This window comes from Megascapheus bottae, unplaced genomic scaffold (genome assembly GCF_031878675.1).
Source record: "Megascapheus bottae isolate mThoBot1 unplaced genomic scaffold, mThoBot2.hap1 HAP1_SCAFFOLD_45, whole genome shotgun sequence".
Classification (NCBI taxonomy): Eukaryota; Metazoa; Chordata; class Mammalia; order Rodentia; family Geomyidae; genus Megascapheus; species Megascapheus bottae.
This window is the reverse complement of record NW_028327483.1, coordinates 3,291,123-3,311,679: the sequence shown is the minus strand read 5'-3', so window position 1 is coordinate 3,311,679 and position 20,557 is coordinate 3,291,123. Positions and strand designations below refer to the sequence as shown.

The 20,557-nt window shown below is 44.4% G+C and overlaps 1 pseudogene; it reads left to right on the top strand.

Annotated features, from left to right (window-relative positions):
* The first annotated feature begins 19,436 nt into the window (after window positions 1-19,436).
* On the top strand, window positions 19,437-19,922 carry LOC150039763 (putative RNA-binding protein EIF1AD pseudogene; annotated as a pseudogene).
* Window positions 19,923-20,557: the final 635 nt, after the last annotated feature.

The window sequence follows — 20,557 nt, the reverse complement described above, 5'->3', positions numbered from 1 at the left end:
TGCCCAAGCAGATCTGTGCATTAAGAAAGCCTGCTCTTTCTGGCCAGCACTGGCCACCTCATTCATTCACCATTTCAGGTTGAATATTTTTGCTCAAGGCTGATGTTCTTTTCTGTTAATGTTCTGGCTTTTTTGGTTGTTAATTGAACATAGAGTATCAGAAACTTTTCTCTCCAGACGGACTTGAAGCCTCCATCCTTGGTTCTCAGACCTCTGAGTAGGTACTATTATAAATGTGAGTCACTAGTAGCCAGTAAATTTGATGGATTTTCTTTGATACCTCAGGTATGTGGACTTGAGATGTGGAGATTTTTTTCATGTCTTCCTAATATCATTTGTTGACCAAAACTTCACACCAGCCGAACCATCCTGCAATGGAGATTCTGAAATTACAATACAGCCGTAGCTGGGGGCAGTGGGTCAAGCCTGAAATCCTAGCTATGCAGGAGTCTGAGATCTGAGGATACAGGTTTAAAGCCAGACCACATACTAAAGTCTGTGAGACTCTTCTCTCCAATTAACCACCAGAAAACCAGAAGTGGCACTCTGGCTCTAGGGGTGAGGCACTAGCCTTAAGCTGCAAAGTCAGAACCAGTGCCTAGGCACTCACTTCAAGTCTCATGGCTGACAAAAATATCTATCTATCTATGTATCAATCAATCTATCTATAAGACCCGGTTTTGACCTCAGACTCATTTCATCACTTAAACAATATAGGATACACAAGCAGAGAGAATGGCTTCTGGGAATTTATCCTTATCCTAGAGACAAGACAACTTCCAGGGTAAATCAGAGCTGACAACCCATTGAAACTGAACTAGAACTAGTACTTTAAAACTGAGCCCTCCTATGTGGGATTCGTGGGTATTACATGATATACAATAAAATGTTGCCTACCATTGTAGGCTCACATCTGTAAGCCTAGATACTACTGAAGCTAAAGATAGAGTTCAAATTGGGGTTTGAACTCAGGGCCTTGACCCTGAGCTCAAGGGTAGCACATTACCATTTGACTCACAGCCAAATGGGAATCTTTCCTCAGCAGTCACTTGAGCTAAGGTTGATTGTCATGGAAAAGTACCTGGGTCCAAGTTTACAGGTGATAGGACACACCTAAATTAAAATAAAATTATATTTACATTTTTGCCAACCTGGAGACTGAATGCAGAGCACTGTCCTCGGACTTTCTCAAGGCTAGAGCTCTACCACTTGAGCCACAGCAGTATGTCTACCTTTTTCAATGCAAGAAAAGCTTGGAAATTATCATTCATGCCCTGAAGACCAACAACTGCCAACTCAGACTGATATATCCAGGAAAACCAGCATTTACATTTGAGGGAAAAACAAGAATATTTCATTCCAAAGAGAAGCTATATGTATAATTGCACACTAAACCAGCATTACAAAAAATATTAAGTAAACAAGAACAAATTCCAGAAAATCAAGAACTCCCATCAAGAAGCTATCACCTATAAATCACTAAACACAAAAGGGGAAAAAGAAAGAGAGCAAGAAACTCACAAGTAAAATTAAATAACGACAAAGGACACTAACCACTTCTCCATAATTTCCCTCAATGTGAATGGGCGGAACAATCCAATCTAAAAACACAGAACAGGAGACTGGATTAAGAAATAAGAGCCCTTATGTTGACTCTAATAGACCCAACAGGGTCGTGGATCCCGCCTGATATCTTCTCGGGTCTGCGACAGAACTGGACTGTGGATCCCTCCTAATTCCCTCGGGATAAGAGACAGAACAGGGTTTTAAATCCATTAGGATGCCTCTTGAATCTGGCACAGAACAGAGTTGTGTAATCCTCATGATGACTCTAGGATCCTGGACAAAACAGGGTTGTGGATTCCCGCCGATGTCTACAAAGTCTATCAATGCCGAGGGTTGTGTACCCATCCTGGTGTCTCTGGTGACCCTGATCATCCACGGTTGTGGAACTCTCCTGGTGTGTCCCGGGTCCCCCATAGTCCAGGGATATGAATCCCTCCCCCTGTACCTCTGGGACCTTACTGCCCACAGTGCTGATTTCTCCCTCGTTCTGTGGGATTTCTTGCAGGCTTCAGGAGGGCACTTCTACCACTAACACTGAGGTCCTAAGCCAAACTCTCGTGGGGACTTCTCCCCCTGTTTCCTGAGGGTTCCATCCAACCTCAGGAGGCGACTCTTCCCACTGGCTCTGAGATTCCCTGGCACCCTCAGGAAAGGACTCCTCCCCCTGTCCCTGAGGCCCCCAGCCCTCCTCAGGAGTCTTCATAGCCCAGTCTTCCTAAAGTCTCCAGCCACTCACAGTAAGGGCTCATGACCTGTCTCTGAGGTCCTATGCTACCCTCAGGGGGCACCACTCCCATCCTACCTGAAATTCAATGTAATGTGGGAAAATGAAACATGGATTATTGTAATGTGCAAACATTGTTGTCATAGATTTTGTGCCAATAAGGGCTATAGAGCTTAAAGCCCCTCCCATCCCTTTTCCTTGCTTCCCTCTGTTTACCAGACTTACCACTCTTTTCGCTGCCATTGGTATACCCACACTAAGGCTGTATTTTAAGACATTCTCGTGCCCACAAATACATCCCGATGATCAATAAAGTATGAGACTTATAGTGTGAAACCTGCCGAGTGTTTGCTGCCTTCTTTCAAAATCACCTGCTTTTAGATTTTGGGGCTCCGTGACACACACACAAAAAAATTACAGGACAAAGTAGACTCAAACACAGCCATAGTGGGGACTCCTGGATCCATTGGCACCCCTGTGGATCCCTCCAGCTGTCCCTGATGTCCTCTATCTTTCACAGCCTGAGATCCTCCCTCTGTCCACAGGGTCTCTTTCTACCCTCATCTCAGGACTTGTCCCTTTGTGCCCGGGGTCCCCTGGTACCCGCAGCAGGAGATTTCTCCCCCTTTCCCTGGGATGTCTTGCAACCTATAAAGGAGACTGCTACCACTAACACTGAAGGCAAAGTTAGGAGGGGGGTACTCCCCCTGTCCCTGAGGGTCCTGAACACCCTCAAGAGGCCACTCAGCCCACTGCCTCTGAGATTCCCTGCCACCATCACGATGAGAACCACCTCCTACACTGGGACCTCTGCCCCACATATTAGGGGTAACAGGTCCTTAAGGCCAATCTCACCTTGACATGGCAACTCCTCCTGTTATCCCTCAGGTCCTCAGATACCCTCAGGAGAGGGCCTCCCTCTCTATCTGGAGTCCCTTGGCACGTGTAGCATTTTCCTGTTGCCTGATTCTGACCTAGCTCCTCAACAAAGATACTTGGGGATGGATGCTGGTAGGTTAGGCTGGCAGTCTTAGTTACTCAAGAGACTAGGATATGAAGATCAGGGTTCAAAGCACTCCTGGACAGAAAACTCTGGAGCTCTTGGCCATTCAATAGCAAATTAGCAGAAGGATATCTACAGCCAAATTAGTCAGGTACCAACCTTGAATAAGACAAGCAAGACTGTGAAGCCCTGAGTTCAAGCCCATGTATGGCACTAAAACAATGAAAACGTAAAGTAAAAAGAATCAAATTAATTTTTTTAAGAAAGAAAGAAAGCAGAAAGAACAAACAACAAAAAATCAACCTGTGATCCTTGACAACTTTGTTGCAGCACAGTGCATGGGGCCTCCTTCCTGGACAATGTTACACACACGCACACACGCACACACACACACACACACAGTCACACACACACACACACACACAAACACACACACACACACACAAGCACACACACACACACAAGCACTCACACACACACACATACAAACAAACACACATGCGTTCTCTTGCTCTCCTTGGAGCCCACACATGCCTACAGCAGTTGTCAGCTACTTCTGACTCTCACCTCAATGATATTACGAAAGTCCATTGGAAAGGGCCCTAATTTGTCTGAAAATTATTTCATTCACTTTTGCCCCACTATCACCAAAGTCCAGGACAAACACAACAAAGACAAAGAAACACTCTTGGATCGGAGATGTCAGTCTGCAATCGAGAGGAACACAATAGAACTGTAGACTTGACATTTGGGTGGTCAGGACATGGACAAGGGAAGTAGGAAGGATTCTGGGCAGGCCACAGCACCCAAAGGAGAGCAGAAAAGGAGGCTGACTAGGTCATCATGACAAAGCCCCGCAACCACCCTGCACATGACCTTGAGCTGTCCTGTGTACAGGACACTAGACCTCACCTCACAAAGGCCCTGAGCAGTCTTGGGCCACACCTAGGAAGGCTTTCACTGAATGATGGGATAAGGGGACCCCAGAGGTGTATGTGAGAGCAGTCACCCCATTGGAGGAGCAACAGGATGAATGGGGAGCTCCTGCAGTCTGTCTGGAGACCATGGAAAGCTCTGGGCTTTATTATGACATATGGGCTGTCCAAGTGGTTTCCTCTCTTGAGGACCACAACCATGTGCCAGAGGCTATTATCTTCTTCCTCATTAAATCTTTGTTATTTTTGGTCTCATTCTTGTAGACTATAGACAGAGGAGTTGATATTGATGTTCTCGTTTTCCACGTCTAAAGGACACCCTCCCTCCCTCTGCTGCCTACTTTCTCTAACTGGGCCAGGTGGGCATCCTTCTGTGCAGTAATCCATCCTATTAACTATCTATCAGGGGCCCAAATGTTTGGCCTACTGGTAGTGTGCTGGCTTAGCATGCAGGAAGACCTGGGTTCGATTCCTCAGTCCTATACACATAGAAAAGCCACAAGTGCTGCTGTGGTCAGGTCTTGTGTTCAAGCTTCACGACTAGCTAAAAAGCAATTCCTAGGTTCACCAGATGAGGCATGCTCAAATCCCTGAGGTTCAGTCATTGCTAGCAGTACACAGAAAGAGCCAGAAGTAGTACTGTTGCTCAAGTGGTGGAGTGCTAGCCTAGAGGAAGCTCAAGAGCATTAGCCAAGCCCTGAGGTCAAGCTCCAGGCCATGCAAAATAAACAGAAAAGGCAAAAAAATAAAAACCACAATTCCTCGGTCCTAGGAATGTGGCTTAGTGGTGCACTGCTTGCCTGCCATGCCTGAAGCCCCAGTTCCTTTTCTCAGACAAACCATTGGGATCACTGCTACCATCTTAATCAGTGTATGAAGGGAAAGAAGCCCGGCAGATTAAAACAGATTCCATATGGTGTGTCTCATATATACAAGTGGAAAGTTTGAGCTCTAAATTCACAATAGGTAGCTTGTTAATTATTAGAATCTAGGAGAGCCAGGGAGGAGGGAGAGTAGAGGAGAAACAGGGAGGCTGCATGGTGGAGGAATAAGTGGAGGATTCTACAGTGCAATGATGCTAGAGTTCACCAGACTGACCTATAAGTGTGCAACAGAAGGTAAGTGTTATTTGTGGGGACTGGTGGCTCCTGCTTGCCATCCTAAGCTGTTCATCTAGAGGCTGAAATCTGAGGAGGGAGGGTCAAAGGCAATCTACACAGGAAAATGCTTCTGATTCTCCTTTCCAATTAAACACCAGAAAACTGAAAGTGGAGCTGTGGCTCAAAGTGGGAGAGCCCTAGCCTTGAGCAAAAGACCCCAGGGACCTTGCCCTCATTCCAGGTTCAAGTCCCACAACTGAACATAGGAGAATAAAAATGACCTGTTAGCATTACATAAGTATCACCTGGTATATAGTTCAGGAAGACTCAGAAAACTTAGCTCAGAGATGTGAAACACTAGAAAATTGAAAACAGGCCATGGATGGTAGTTTATAAGACATTCCGATAATCCTGGCCTTTGGGAGCTGCCAGACGTTTAGATTGTTCAAAGTTACGTGGGTTTTGTAGCCACACATTGATTCAAAAAAAGGTTATATAAAGGAAGACAGTGAGGGGCTAATGATGTTAATAATTTCCATTTCTACATTATGCATTCCACATATCATTCTAGAATTTCATACCACACCCCAGAATTAGAATATCTTAACTGAAAATGGACAAATAAAATGAAGTCATGTTTTTAAATTATAAAATAAGGTATACCTTTTCTCCTCAATTATTCAAACCTTGGTTTAGGTGACACCATTGACAAATACGATGCAATGTTTAAGGCAGTTACTTGCATAGGTTTGTGTGTGTGTGTGTGTGTGTGTGTGTGTGTGTGTGTGTGTGTGTGTGTGTGTTTCCCTTATGCCAGAACTCTTCACCAGCCATATATTCAGTTTGTTTGTTTGTTTGTTTGTTTGTTTGTTTTTGTTCCTTCCTGGGCACTCTACCACTTGAGGGAATTACTTGGAAATAAAGCCTCTCATTAGACTTTCCTGCCTGGGCCGGCTTGGAATCCATAATCCCCAGATCTCAGCTCTCTGAGTAGCTAGGATTATAGAAGGCGTGACCAATGCTTCCCCACCCAGGCAGGGTGGGTATGACTTACAGCAGTCCACAGCACTTTAGATAGCTATGGCTCTAGTGGACTCAGACACTGGCAGGAGCTGGCAGCAGTCCAGTAGGCACCTCCAGACTCAACACGGGGCTCCACTGTGAAATTCTTGCCGGCCTGGAAAGAGCCTCTAGACTCCAGCCAAAGAATCCCCGAGGAAGCTCGAGATGGAGTTAAGCTGGTACGATCCTAAAGCCTGGGGTTATGGCTCCATTTGCTTTTAGAACTGGGGTTTGACTTTGCTGTGAGGGGGGAATGATTTCATGATCTTTATGAAGGGCTCAGGTCTTTTCCCTGTAGTTAGTTTTTTGGGATCACACAGATGTGGCTGGGGACAGCCTGAGTAGCAGAGAATCCCCCTTACACAACCTTACCAATAATGGAGAGTAGAAAAGAAGGGGCTATGTGAAGAAAGCGAGAGGCTTGGTGGTGTCACTCACTGTAAGGTGACCTGGTAGGACCTCGAGGCTCCTGAACTCGATTACCGCCATCTGTGTATTATGAAAGAACAGCTGGATTTACTTCTATGTTTTTGGGGGTGGTGAAATGTACTTTTGGTGTGTGTGTGTGTGTGTGTCTATACCACCCACACAGGAAATTGAATCCAGAGACTCACATAATTGTGTAGCAGCTTTTGTTCAAGCCCGAGGCTCTACCACATTTGCCACAGTCCACTTCAGGCATATTGAGCAATCAATTGCAGAAGAGTCTCTTGTGCTTTTCTCTTGGGCTGACTTTGGATGGTGATCCTCACACCTCAGCCTCCCCAGTAGATAGGATTATAGACCAGAGCCCAGGGCTCCTGATTCACACTGGTCTCTTAGCTCTTTGTCACCAGCCTTGGCTTGAATTGCCCATTGTCTAAAATTCTTTGCTTACCCACCTTAATTTTTTATTCAAATGAGCTAGAAAAGGAGACTCTGACTTGAGACACTTTATTGGTGAAGAGTCAGAAACTGAAGCTCCTTGGGGTATTCTTTTGTTGCTACCAGGGCACTGTTTCTCAGTAGGGTTTGCTGTTGTCCTTTGAGATGCAATTTCACTGAAGGGTTTTTAGTATCTGATTGGCAGTAAGAGTCTCACAGACTTTCCCACTGGGCTTGATGCTCACATCCCAGACACCTGAGTACAGGGATGATTCTTGGGGCCCTGCTGGCTCACTGGCTTAGCATAGGCACCAATGTCTAGAGAAGTCTTGAAATATTTTTATATCCAATGTACTCACCTGACTAATCCTTTCATCAATGCACAGGTAGGTCAATGAGAGATCCTCTCTATGTGCATGACATGGAGTTTTTGACAGGCAATGCTGGGATGAAACCCATACCTAGCTATGAGCTCTAGGTTGGAATGTTTCTCTCTTCTCTTTTAAATTAGGAAGAAACGTCTCAGACCCGTTCTACAAACACCCAAAGAGCAATGGAGAGACAGGAAAAACAAGGAGCCAGAGCCAGCACAGGTACAATGTTTGCTGAGACTTAGCTCTACTAGAGAAATCTGGCTATGTCCCCAACCTCCAGAGACTGATATGTGTATCCAAGACAGCCAATGGGGAAGACTCCCGGAATGACAGGGCCGAGCTCAATACTGAGCTGAACCCTGGGCTAGAGGCCTAGGTGGTATGAGAGGCCACAATGTGGGTGGGCTGCCTGTCCCAGCTGCAAATGTACCAAAAAAGCCCCATCTCTTCCCTGAACTGTTTCTTTCGTGTGTGGTTCCTGGGCCTAGAACTCTGCCTGGGCAGTGTACCTGAGCTCTTCAGCTCCAGCCTACAGCCCTACCCTTGAGCCAAGCACCATTTCCCCTTTACTAGAGGTTAACTGGAGGAACGAGTCTCAGGACAAGGTGGGTAATGTGCTCCTAACTTCTACGCTGTAACCTCTTTCCTCAGGTTCTCTACGTGAAGAGGCCGTTGGCTTGGCAGCTCCTCCGGATGAGCCTCAGATGTGCGGTGCTGCCCCTCAGGTCTCTCCGGAAGATCCTCATTTAATTGCAAGTCCACAGGACAATCCTGTCCATCCTTCCTGGGCAGTGCCACCGATGAGCACTTCCGGATTCCTAGACGCCCCGAGCTGTGCAGGCCTGGTGACCCCTTCGGCTATCCCTGAGGTCCCCAAACAGCCAGGGTTGTGGATCCCTCCTGGGCTCTGTGGGGTCCCTGAACCTGCAGGGATGAGGATCCCTCCTGGTGTCTTTGGGGTCCCCAAGAGTTCAGGGCTGTGGATCCCCCCAGCTGTCCCTGAGGTCCCCAAACACCCAGGGTTTTGCATCCCTCCTGGGCTCTCTGGTGTTCGCGACAAAACAGGGGTATGGATCCCTTCTGGGTTCTCGGTAGTCAGCGACCAAACACGTTGGTGGATCCCTCCTGGGGTCTCGGGGGTCTGTGACAGAACAGGGTTGTGGAACCCACCTGGTGTCTCCGGATTCCGAGACACAACAGGGTTGTGCATCCCTCCCGATGCCTCCGGGGTCTGCGACAGAACAGGGTTGTGGATTCCTCACGATGCCTACGGGATCCGCGACAGAACAGGCTTGTGGATTCCTCGCGATGCCTACAGGATCCACAACAGAACAGGCTTGTGGATTCCTCACGATGCCTCCGGGATCCGCGACAGGACAGGCTTGTGGATTCCTCATGATACCTCCGGGATCCGCGACAGAACAGGCTTGTGGATCCCTGCCGAAATCTGCAGGGTCCACCAACGCTCAGGGTTATGGATCTCTCCTGGTGTCTCTGGTGACCCTGATCATCCACGGTTGTGGAACCCTCCTGTTGTTTCAGGTGTCCCCGATCGTCCAGGGTTGTAGATCCCTCCCCCTGTTCCTCAGGGACCTTACTGCCCACAGCAGCTGAATTCTCTCTGTTTCAATGGGATTTCCTGCAGCCTTCAGGAGGGCACTTCTACCGCTAAAACAGGTCCAGCGCCAACCTCTTAGTTGAGGCTTCTCCCCCTGTCCCTGTGACCTTCGTCCAACCTCAGGAGGCGACTCTACCCGCTGTCTCTGAGATTCCCTGCTCCCCTCAGGAGAGGACTCCTCCCCCTGTCCCTGGGGCCCCAGCCCTCCTCAGGAGGCTTCTCTACCCAGTTTCCCTAAGGTGTCCAGCCACTCACTGTAGGGGCTAATGTCCTCTCTCTGACATCCTATGCTACCCTTAGGAGGTACCCCTCCCACCATACCTGAAATTCAATGGAATATGGGAAAATGTAACATGGATTATTGTTGTAATGTGCAAACGTATTGCTGTCATGGAATTGAGCCAGAATGGGCTGTGGCTTAGAGTCCCTCCTTCCTCCTCCCCTTGCCTCCCTCTGTTTACCAGACTTACCACCCTTTTCCCTGCCATTGGTATACCCACACAAAGGCTGTATTTTAAGACATTCTTGTGTCCACAAACACATTCCGATGATCAATAAAGTATGAGATTTATAGTGTGAAACTCTCAACATGTTTGCTGCATTCTTTCAAAACTGCCTGCTTTTAGATTTTTGGTGCTCCTTGGCACACACCAGAAAAAGTTACAGGACAACAGAGACTCAAACACAGCCATAGTGTGGACTATTGAATCCCTTGGTGCCCCTGGGGTGCAGCCTGGGAATCCCTCCAGGTGTCCCTGAGGTCCCCTATCTCCCACAGCCTGGGATCCTTCCCCTGTCCACCTGGTCCCTTTCTATCCCCATCTTGGGACTCCTCCCTTTGTCCCTTTAGTCCCATTGTCCCGCAGCAGATTTCTCCCCCTCCCTTGGGATATCTTGCAACCAGTAGGAGTGCACTGCTACCACTAACACTGAGGTCCAACGCAACATCAGGAGGGTGCTACTCCCCTTGTCCCTGAGCATCCTGACCAGCCTCAGGAGGTCCCTCAGCCCACTGCCTCTGAGATTCAATGCCACCCTCAGGATGAGAACCCTCTCCAAAACTGTGGCCTCTTTCCCAAACACTAGAGATCCCAGGTCCTTGAGTTCCAATCCCAACTTGACAAGGTGACTCCTCCCTCTATCCCTCAGGTCCTCAGACACCCTCAACCGAGTGGGCCTCCCATTCTATCTGGAGTCCCTTGGCACCTGCAGCAGTTTCCTGTCTCTCCTGATTCTTGCCTAGCTCCTCAAGGAGGATACTTGGGGCTACATGATGGTAGATTAGGCTGGCAATCTTAGTTACTCAAGAGAGTATGATATGAAGATCAGTGTTCAAAGCTTTCTTGTATAGAAAAGCCTGAAACTCTTGGCCAATTTACCAGGAAAGCAGTGGAAGGACATCTGCACCCAAAGTAGTCAGGCACCAATCTTGAATAAGCCAAGTAAGACTGTGAAGCCCTGAGATCAAGTCCATGCATGGCACCAAAATAAGGAAAACATAAAATAAAAAGACAAATTAAATTTAAAAAAAGAAGGCAAAAGAAACCAATGTCAACAACCAAAACCAACCTGTGATCCTTGACAACTTTGTTGCAGCACTGGAAATGGAGCCTCCTTCCTGGACAATGTTACACTCACATAGGCTTTTCCCTGCTCTCCTTGGGGCACACACATGCCTGCAGCACTTGTCAGCTCCTTCTGATTCTCACCTGAATGATATTACTAAAGACCATTGGAAAGGACCCTAATCTCTCTGAAAATTATTTCATTCACTTTGGCCCCACTATCACCAAAGCCCCAGAAAAACACAAGAGAACTGTATACTTGATGTTTGGGTGGTCAGGACACAGAGAAGGGAAGTAGGAAGGAACCTGGGTAAGCCACAGTGCCTAAAGCAGTGTAGAAAAGAAGGATGACTAGGTCATCAGGACAAAGACCTTCCCCACCCAGCCCATGACCTTGAGCTGTCCTGTGTGCAGGACCCTGGACCTCACCTCACCTAGGAAGTCTTGCATGGAATGATGGGCTAAGCGGACCCCGGAGGTGTATGTGAGATTAGTCAACCCATCAGAGGGGCTACAGGATGAATGGAGAGTCAATTCAGGCTGTCTGGAGACCCTGGCAAGGTCTGGGATTTGATATGACTTATGGGCATTCCAAGTGGTTTCTTGCCTTAAAGACCCCAATAATATGTCAGGGGATCTTATCTTCTTCCTCATTAAATCTTTATTATTATTGGTCTCATTCTTGTAGACTGTAGAGACAGTGGAGTTGATAATGGTGTTCCAATTTTCCACATCATAAGGACACCCTCCCTCTACTGCCTGCTTTCTTTAAATGTACCTGGCCTCCTTCTGCGCAATAATTCATCATATTAAGAATCTTTCAGGGCATCAAGAGTTTGGCCTACTGGTAGAGTGCTGGCCTAGCATGCATGAAGATCTGGGTTCAATTCCTCAGTCCCACACACATAGAAAAGATGGAAGTGATGCTGTGGTTAGGCCCCGAGTTCAAGTGCCAGGACAAGAAACTATTATGGTGTCCAAAGTGAGGCCTAGGAGTAGAGTGCTTGTGTTGGCATACTCGAATCCCTGAGGTCCAGTTATTGCTCCAATACACAGAAAGAGTCAGAAGTAGTGCTGCTGCTCAAGCAGTGGAGTGTTAGACTAGAGAAAGTTCAAGGATAGTACCCAGGCCCTGAGGGTAAGCCCCAGGCTAGGCAAAATAAAAAGAAAAGAGCAAAAAATAATTCCTGGTTCCCGGGAATGTGGCTTAGTGGTGCACTGCTTGCCTACCATGCCTGAAGCCCTGGTTCCATTTCACATGCAGAGACTCTTGGGATCACTGCTGGTGTACTGATCTGTATATGAAATGAAAGGAGCCAGGCAGAGGAAAACAGATTTCATATGCTGTGTCTCATATATACAAAAGGAAAGTTTGATCTCTAAATTGAAAATGGGTAGCTTGTTAATTATTAGAAGCTAGGAGAAGTAGGGAGGAGGGAACTTAGAGGAGAAACAGGGAGGCTGCATGATGGAGGAATAATTAGAGGGTTATACAGTGCAATGATGCTACAGTTCACCAGACCTATGAGTGTTCACCAGTCCTATAAGTGTTCACCAGAAAATAAGTGTTACTAGATGGGCACTTGGGGCTCCTGCTTGCAATCATAGCTATTCATTTGGAAGCTGAAACCTGAGGAGAAAGGGTCAAAGACATTCTACACAGGAAATGCTTCCAATTCTCCTTTCCAATTAAACACCAGAAAACTGGATGTGGAGCTGAGACTCAAAGCTGGAGAGCCCTAGTCTTGAGGAAAATAGCTCAGGGACAGTGCCCTCATTCCAAATTCAAGCCCTACAACTGACCACACAAGAGGAATACCAATGACCTATTAGCATTACATAATAATCACTTGGTATATATCTCATGAAGACACCTAAGACTTGAGCTCAGAGATGTCAAACACTAGAAAATTGAAGAAAGGCCAAAGATAGTAGATTCTAAGACATTCCTATAATCCTGGCCTTTGAAAGCCGCCAGCAGTTTAGATTGTTCAAAGTCATGTGGCTATTGTAGCCACATGTTGACTCAAAAAAAGGTTCTATAAAGGAAGAATGTGAGGGGCTGAAAATGTTAATAATTTCCATTTCAAACTTACACATTCCACACACCATGCTAGACTATCAGTGCACACCCCATAATTAGAATATCTTAACTAAAAATGAACAAATTAAATGAGGTCATATTTTGAATTATAAAATGAGATATAGCTTTTTCTCCTCAATTATTCAAACTTTGGTTTAGGGGATAGGATTGTCCAATATGATGAAATTGCTAAGGTAGTGATTTGCATATGTTTGTGTGTGTGAGTGTGTGGCTGGTGCATAGGGTGTTAACCTTGAGCTGAAGAGCTTACAGAAAATGCTCAGGCCTTGTGATAGGGCAGTAGCCTTTTCCTGAAGAGCACAAGGACACCTCTCAGGCCTAGTTCAAGTTCTATGACTCACAAAAAGAAACAAAAAGGAAAACATTTTGCCAGAAGTCACACCTCCACAGGTATCAGAGTCATGAGTATGACAGAATCTCTGTAAATGTAATTATTAGAGTACATCTTTTGACCAGAAATCTACCTCCAGCAATCATTAGATCACCTACACTGGATAGAAACAGAGCTTATGCAAATTTTGTCAGTAACCTGAGTAAATTATATGGAGAAATGTTTCACATCAGAGGGAAACTAGGTGTAACATGCATTAAGTCCACCTTTCTTCTTTAGTTACTGACTGTGGACTTATCCTCTTGTTTAGTAAGACATCTCTTTCATCAGAACTTATATCTTGAACTTAGTTATCTGTCTATTCCTGGTATCTGATCCTTGTAATCTAGTATTGCTCCTTTACATCTGGCATCTCTTTAAGGGAATAACTGCCACCACAGGACAGAATCTGTAGTCTTTTATTGAAAAGACTATGGATTTCCTATAATTTCAATAATTCACCCAATAGGTGTGTATTACATTCCTACTAAGATATTTATTCTTTTAATCAGTCAAGATTGCCATTTTATAATTACTATCAATTTCTTCTCATTTATTTTAGCTGCAGAAGTAATTTCCTTCAAAATTCCTAGTAGAGCATTTGAGTTTAGAGAATTATATTTTATGTTTATCATACTATGTCTGATTTTATGCAATAAAAATTTTATAGCTTCTGAAAGCTCTTATTTAGTCTAAATTTCCATAGAAACTAGGACAGGATTAACTTGAACTGTGACACAAATATTTTATTTTTTTGTGGGTCATGGGGCTTGAACTCTACCTGGGCGATGTTCCTGAGCTCTTCAGCTGAAGTCTACGACCCCACCCTTGAGCCACAGCCCTTCTCCCTGCCAGACTCTGGAGTAACTAGGATTATTGGTGTGGACCACTGAGCTGGGCTAGTGACACAAATCTTCACAAATAGCTTGTGCTGTTAACACACATAGAAATACACTTCAATATTTTACCTATTTCAGTCCAGGAGCATGGTCTACTGGTAGAGTGTTCACCTAGTATGCATCATGCCCTGTGTTCGATTCCTCCCTACCACATATACAGAAAATATTAGATGTGGAACTGTGGTTCAAGTGGTAGAGCACTAGCCTTGTGCAAAAGTATCCAAGGACAGTGCCTAGGTCTTGAGTTCAAGCCCCAGGACTGGGAAGAAAAAAAATTTGAACTGTTTCATAATATTTCAAAGATTTACTCTAAATTCATATCTAATTTACACTTTAAACCCTACATAATGGAATTAGAAACAAAAGTTTTCTAATTTTACTGTTTTTTTATTTCAGTCTACACAAAAATGTCAGTGTGATTATGTCATAATACTATTCCTCTTTAATAACGAGAAAAACATTCAGTTTGGCTTCAGCATTTATGAAGTTAGCCTTATGCTAAGAGAAATAGACTTCAGACAAAGGTATCTCACTTACAATGGTGCGTCCTTAGCTACAGAATTAAAACCATGTGAAATTCTAAAGAAAAAGCAGAAAAGTGATCACTAACGACGTGTATTTAATGAACTGGGAGTTATTGGATGAAGACAGTAGGTTTTAGTGATGCAAGAGAAGTAAGTTTTGGAGATGTAATGTACTGCAAGGTTCCAAGTGCAGTTTATTGTGCTTGGAATTTGGTGAGAATAGGTCTTAAGGGTGCTCAGCACACGTATGATGTGACTATGAGTATTGGTAACTGGATTGGTAAATCATAGTTTAGAATGTAAATGATTCATTAAACTATAGTCTTCAAAATATAAAAATCTTAATTTTACTTCAATAAAAATAAGATTTTAAAGTTAAATCTAGCCTCATGGAATTTTTTATTAATTGAAATTCTTGCATAAATTTGTTTATAAGAATAGTCACATGTAGACATAATAAAATGCTAATTTTAAACAAGCAGAAATGTATTCCATATTGGAACAGGGTGTGTGTGTGTATGTGTGTGTGTGTGTGTGTGTTTGAAGCAATAAAAAAAATTTCAAAAATGTAAATCCCAGTGGGAGTTTAGCCTAGTGATAGAGAGCTTGCCTAGCATGCACAAAGACCCAGGTTCAATTCCTTGGTACCACATACATAGATAAAAGACAGAAATGGTACGTTGGCTCAAGTGGTAGAGGTCTAGCCTTGAGAACAGCCCAAGGGCAAGACCCGGGCCCTGAGTTCAAGGCCCAGGACAGGAAAAACAAAACAAAATCAAACAAAACCAAAAATAAACCATAACTCAACTCTATTTGTGATTATGAGTTTTCCAAAAATTGAAGCTGGATGAAGATTATATCAAATAAATGATGATTATTAAAAAATCCTATCCTATCCTAAATAACAAATTTATATTATGAATGAGAAAAAATGAGCGAGGCCAAGTGGCTCATATCTGTAATCCTAGCTACTCAGTTGGCTGAGATTTGAGGTTTGAGGTTCAAATGCAGCCTGGACATTACAAGATCTGAGATTTTGAACTCCAATTAACATCTAGAAAACAGGAAGTGAGACTTGTATCAAGGCTAGGGCAGTAGCCTTGAGCTGAAGAGCTCATGGACAGCACCCAGGCCAAGTTCAATCCCCTTTTCCCACCAAAAAAATCAGAAAAATGGATAACTTTTGCCATTATGCTGAGGAAGTGTTACTTTCATACTGTAAAATAAAAGCATTGTCTGCCATTAAACATGTCATTTTTTGCAAGTATATGCAGACTTTATTTGGAAATGTTTCAGTATTAAATGAACAAAATAGTTGCATACATATACATCTCTACTTTCAGAGCTACTCAACAATGAAATGACCTTTGTTAAGGAAGATGTTTTGACATTTAAGTTTCTATCTCACAATATCTGATCACATGACTGGAAAATGCCTTTTTCCCCCTATTTATTTCAGTGTGATGAAGCCCAGTGGAATTCATCTAAACACTTACTTTGCTGAGTTTCATAAATTGAGTCTTTCAGGAGCAGCACTTTCCTTGCTCTTTATTGTTTACTGGATGTAAAGTTTCTTACAGTTGCTATAATTTTTAGTGTAGAAGTAGAAGAATAAGGAAGAGGAGAGGAGGAAGAAGAGGCAGAGGAGGAGGAGCAGGAAGAGGAGGAAGAGGAAGAGGAGGAATTGAAGGAGGAGAAAGAGAAGAAGAAATGTTAGACTCTACCACTGGAATTACATCTTTAATGATATTTTCATTCAAAAACAAACTGTTTAATATTATAGTTCACAGGCTGAAGAAATATTATTAAATATTTTTACTGTAATCAATTGAAGGTTACATTATATTCACCAGATAGAAGGTGCATTACTTCACAAACATTGATACCCTTACTCATGTCTTGGTCCCATTTCCATCCCCCCACCCCTGCCCCTCATCTTGTTTCCCCCCCCTTCCCTATCCTATTTCAAATAACCAAATACACATATATACAATATATCAGATAAAAAGACGAAATACTGTAACAATATGAGATAATCAAGGGACAGCCAAAGAGATGAGACATAACATAGTACATTAAGGACAACAATCACTCATTCTATGGCTTTTATTTCTATATCCTGGAGGTCCTTTCTTTTAGCATCATACTGTATGGCCTTAGGTATCTAGGTTTTACTCTATTGTAAATCTCTGCTAGGAGAGCCCAAGGTTTCTCCTGATTAGGACAAATGAGGGAAACTATTGAGCCTATGTTCCTCTGAGTCTAGCTTACTTTACTTGATACGATTTTTTCTAAGTCTTTCCATTTCCTTACAAATGGGGTGATGTTGTTCTTTCTGACAGCAGTGTAGAATTCCATTGTGTATAAATACCACATCTTGTTGATCCACTCATCAAGTGAGGGGCATCTGGGTTGGTTCAATATCTTTGTTATGGTAAATAGTGCTGCAATTAGTGTTCAGCATTTTTCTTAGGTTGTATATTCCTGTTGCCAAAAAGAGGGCAAGATATCATTGAATCAACTTTAATACCAGGCTCATCCTTACAAGAAGTTGACTACTCCCATTGTAATTGCATCAGTCTATTCAGGACATCCAAAATCTCATGACTGAGGTGCTTTTGAAGCCTCCCACTACATCCCTGCTACAAGGACATAATGTGTGTTCAAACCAGAGCAGCCCCTCCATTTCGAGTTGCAACTTCAGACATCTCCATCTGAAAAATGATAATGCCCTTGTAGAAAGGAGAGTTCTGTCAGAGAGGTCTGGCCCTTGGCATTCTACTTGTATTCTACTGAAGTGGTCCTGAGTGGACACAGGTAGAGGAGTCCCCTTAATCTTACCAATAACAACTGTGAAAGGCCAATTTTAGATTCCTCACAAAACTGTACATACATTTGCCATACAATCCAGGAATACCAATCTTGAATATCTATGCACAAGATGACAAGTCAGGATACAGTAAAGCCACTGGCACAGAAATCCTTAATATTGTAGTATTCACCACAGTGTCCTCCAGCTCCAAATCCTCAGGCCTAGAGTAGTGTCTTGAAATCTGGGTTGTTTGTATACTTGGGTGTATCAACCATTCAACAATCCCAGGCAGCTTAAATGAGAAAGGAGAAATATAGGCATTTCTTACTCCTGGTGAGGGCTGTCTGTACCCCGTTCAGATATTCCTCATTAGAGAAATGGTTTAGTTCCCACAACTAAGTTCTCTCCCACAAACCTCAAGAGTGAAGATGGATCATACCACAACCCACTGAGATATGGTCTTGATAACTTTGGGCCCTGGTTATCCGTGAACCACAATGTTCCCCCTCATGACCAATCAGATTAGATGCATGAACTGTGGCACCAGGCAAAAAGAAGGGTCATTTTCAGTGCAACTTCCATACTTTATTGCAAATCAACACAGAGCTGAATGGTGGAGATTGAGCTGACATAAACAAGGCTCTGTTTTCCATCGAATTTCAAGCACCCAGAATTATTTTGAAAAGAAAGAAACTTCATTTGAATCATGTCAAACAGAATACTTATCTGAGACACACAACACCGATAAGTGAATTCATGTGCAAAGCAAAGCATCATGTGAAAAGAAACATGACATTTCCATATCATCTAGCTGTTCGGGTTGCCTGTCAATTTCTCCATCCTGTGTATCTACCACCTCAGATCAGTTCCAAGCAGTCTTTTCAGCCAGTTTCTCATTCTGCTCTTGTAATTGTGCAGTCAGTATTCGGGTCCTAAACCCCAGAGTCTTCATTCTTTTATAACTGTTACAAATAAAAAGATTTGCCTCAGTTAGCCATTATATATCAAAGTATCATGAATGATGTTCCAGGTTGATGAGAAATAAGTTTCTTTATTTTAATGTATAGGGTGCAGCCCTGCCTGCAGTACTTTGGAGTTAGATCTAAAGGCACATACTCAGGCTAGCTTCAGCAATAGGGCCTTGTCCCACCCACCCTCTGGTGCCTCCTTTGGACTCCAGCCAAGGGCTGCTACACAGCTGGCACTCACCCTAATGCTCCCTCACCCTGATGCTCTAGCTCCAGGAAGAGCTCCTCCAGCCACCAGGCCCTGGCGGTGCATGTTGATTCCTCCAGGCATAACATGTTCCTCGACTTCTGCTTCTTACTCTCCTTAAGATCCACCCTACAAAGTATTATAAATTGGGTAGTTTAAGCATCCTGCAGTTCAGAGAGCTGTAGCTCTTGGAGCTCCCGCAGTCTCCTCAGCAGCGGTGCCTCCTGTGCTAGCCTACCAGCAGCCAGCATTCTGTGGAAGCATCGAAGGCTCCTGTGCTGCTAGGATTTCCCTTTGATGGACCTAACATCAGGAAGGATTAGAGGGACTGACAAAGGGAAGGAATTATGACCAGGAGGATTCCGAAGAGCTCCGGAAATTCAGTTCGACGAGGGCTTGCTACTGTGTTCGCAGAAACTGGAAACAGGGGACACTTGGCTTCAAGCCAATGCTACCATCCCAATCTTTGGCAAGCGCCATCTTGTGTCTGCATTGGCTCAGCCTGGAAGCACATCCTGCAGGAGTCTTTCCCAGCAGCAGCCAACCAGAAGGTGCCTGTGGGACCTGAGGGCCGAAGTCACTCCTCAATAAAAGGCTGCTCATCTTCAAAGCACTCCTGATTTCTGAGAGTGCCATCTGAAGACATTGTGAAGAGAATTTGACAGTCTCTGCTTCACTCATTACTCTGGACAGGACTCAGCATGTCCAAGGTCACCAAGAGGAAGCATGTGGTGAAGGAGGTGCTGGGGGAACACATGTACCCTGTTACAAGCTGCAGATTGTGAGGGTACTCAGGACCCCAGGAAACAATCTACTTGAGGTGGAGACAGCACAGGGGCAGCTCTTCCTGGTGAGCATACCCTCCATGTATGGAAAGAACATCTGGATTAAGAGAGGAGACTTTCTCATTGTTGACCCCATTGAAGAGGGACAGAAAGTGAAGGCTGAGATCTCCTTTGTGCTCTGCAAGGACCATGTGCACTCTCTGCAGAAGGAACTGCTCTGGCCTGAAGCATTCTCTGAAGTGGCTGAGAAACAGAACAACAAGAACAGGCAGCCTCAGCCAGAGCTCGTAGATGAGCCACAGACCTAAGGAGAAGAGTCTCGCTTTGAAGATGATCCTGACCTCTTCAGTTAACACCTACCGCAGACAGTATCATGAAAATGAAGAGGAAGAGGCAGGCTGAGAGCCAGGGATCCACTTCTCCACTTGCTCAGGGGCTAGTCCCTGGTTCCTCTGGGCTTGGAAATTCCTAGGGTACCCTGCAGATCTTCTGCCCTGGATGGGGACAGGGCAGGGTCCCCCTTTGAACTGACTTTCTGACCTAAGACCATGAAACCCCTGGTGGGCAATAACTTGTACTGGTATCTGAGTAAATCTCTGTGTGGAAATAAACAACACAATCAGCCTTCTATGGAGGCCTTAGGAGGCAGTGGGCAGACTGAGGAGAAAATAGCAATGGACTGGTCTTCAGGTAATTTATTCAGTTTCATTAGGCACTTAGGAAGTGCCAGGCTTAGCTTGTGGCTCACACCTTAAATCCTAGCTACTCAGAAGGATGAGATTTGAGGATTGTGGTTGAAGGCCTGCCAAGGCAGAAAAAGCCCATGACAGGATTATATCTCCTTTGGAAAAAAAAAGACATGCGCTGGTGGATTTTGCCTGTTATCCTAGCTACTTGGAGCTGAGTTTTCGTTTAAAGCCAGCTAAGTCAGGGTAGTGTGAGATTCTTATCTCCAGTTAAACAACAAAAAATTATGATTCTATAGACATGTTTTATTATATACATTAAAATGTATCTATTTTAATTATGTTTTTGAA